Source organism: Dipodomys spectabilis, unplaced genomic scaffold, assembly GCF_019054845.1.
Source record: "Dipodomys spectabilis isolate Male_0828 unplaced genomic scaffold, ASM1905484v1 ptg000402l, whole genome shotgun sequence".
NCBI classification, from domain to species: Eukaryota; Metazoa; Chordata; class Mammalia; order Rodentia; family Heteromyidae; genus Dipodomys; species Dipodomys spectabilis.
In genome coordinates, this window is record NW_024871079.1 from 969,820 (window position 1) to 972,279 (window position 2,460).

Consider the following 2,460-nt stretch of genomic DNA (forward strand, 5'->3'; position numbering starts at 1 on the left):
GTGAGATTCTCATCTCCAATTTACTGCCAAAGAAAGCTGGAAGTGTATTCGTGGCTTGTAGCCTACAGCAAAAAGCTCAGGAACAGAACCCAAGCCTTGAGTTCAAGCCTTAGAATAGTGCATATACATACACAAGGGAAGTAAGTCACTCAAGTTCTCAACCTTCAATTTCCCTAATCCTAACTCTAATCCTGGTCAGAACCCTAAGAGTTACCTTCATGATAATAGTAACCCAATCCTAAAATTAATGGAAAATACTCGAGTTTAGATACATCCTTACAGATACCCATTGTCTTTGAAATGATTTTCAGTTTGCTCCAAATACTACAGATTCCTAGACTTGGACTCTGAAATCTATCTTGTTCCCTATTATGAATCATTAACCTCAAATCCTCATATCATGAAAAATACCATAGTTTCCACTAATCTTAACTTGTACAGAACTCCTATATCTCCAAAAAGAAGTCGCAGGTTTACTTAAAATCTACTCTATTTCCTAACCCTTACTATATATCTAAACCTTACTAGAAACCTAACTCTAAATTTAACACCATTGAACCCTGCATAGGAAACTTAGAGAAACTCTGTAGTTTTTGTTAAATTTCAAACATATTTTACTTGAAAATGTTAACAAAAAATTCAGTTTTACTTTAAAGCTTACCCTTCCCTAACCTTAAGCTTAACCTGAATTAGAAAAGTAACCCTAACACTGGAACTAATGTGCTTTGGATTTTAAAAGCCACACAAATACATTAGTTTTTATTCATCCTAACTTTGATTCAACTTATCTTTCTTAAAATAGTTAGTAGTTTTGCTCATTATCTTTCCATTATTGTAACCCTAACTCTAACTGGAATATTCAGGTTAACCCTCACACTAATCATACCCTAATCTTAATATTATTAGCCGTTTCCTATTTCACATTCATCATAATTCTAACTCGACTTGTTATTCGAAAATTTACTTCCAGTTGTACCCTAACTTTAAATTTCTCTAATGCTTACACTAACCCCAGCTGGAACTGAAACCTAACTTTCACCCTAATGATAGTCCAATTCTAATGTTTAAGAAAAAGACTAGTTTTTAATCATACTAATGAATACTCCAGTTTGCACTTTGGAAATTAGTTTCAGTATGCCCTAATTCCCACAAATTTTCTGACTCTACCTCTGAAGTTATCTTGTTCTCTATCATGAACGATTATATTACTTGTCCTCAAATTCTCTTATCAGGAAAAATTTTGTAGTTTCCATTCATCCTACTTTTCCACAAACCCTGTACCCTAAAACATTTTCAGATTTACTTACCCTCTAGTCCATTACTTAATGCTAACTCTCAACCTAAACCTGGCTGGAAAACTCTCATTAATCATTACAAGAATGATCACTGAGAAATAAATATAAAGATAATGCTCTAGTTACTATTCAGTCTCATATTTTTGCTTCTACTTGTTAATGAGAACTGAATTTTATACTAAAAACTTTCTTATTCATAACAGTCATCATAATCAGACCAAAATACTGACCTTAATCTTAATCCTAATTGTATGACAATACTAACACTAACACAAGTACACTAGTTTTCACTCATCCTAACTTGATTCAAATAAGCCTTCCAAAATAGGTTTCATTTTTTTCAAATATCTTAGTCATTTTCTAACCCTAACTTAATCTTAACTGGAACATTGACAATAGCCATAAGCCTAATTGTAAGTAGATTCTAATATTAATAGCAATACTCTAGTTCACATACATTCTAATTCTTACCAGGCTTATTCTAAAATTTACCTTCAGTTTGAGCCTCATTTTCTTCTCCTTCACTCTAACCCTAACCACGGCTGGAATCCTAACCATAAGCTTGATACTAATAGTATCCCAATTCTAAAATTTATGAAAAATGCTCGTTTTCTGCAATACTAACTGAAATTCCACTTGTAATTCTTGAAATAAATTTCAGGTTTTCTGTAAACCCTACAGATTTTCTCACTCTTAATTCTGAATGTATCTTGTTCCATAACAGCAATCATTATACCCATTGATCTCAATTCCTGATATTATGAAATAAATTGTACTTCCATTATCCCAGCATTTCCTGAATTCCTAGAACCTAAAATAAGTTCAGCTTTACTTATCATTTAACACATTTCTTTTTTTTTTCTTTTTGTCGGTCGTGGGGCTTGAACTCTGGGCCGGGGCACAATCCCTGAGTTCTTTAGCTCAAGGTGTGTGCTTTACCACTTGAGCCACAGCACCGCTTTTGGGTTTTCTGGTGGTTAATTGGAGATAAAAGTCTCACGGACTTTCCTGCCCGGGCTATCTTTGAACTGTGATCCTCAGAAATCAGCTTCCTGAGTAGCTAGGATAATAGGTGCAAGCCACTAATTTATCCCATTTCTTTACTCTATCCTCAACCCCGGTTAACCAGAAACCTAATCTTAATCACCGTCTGATTTAACACCAA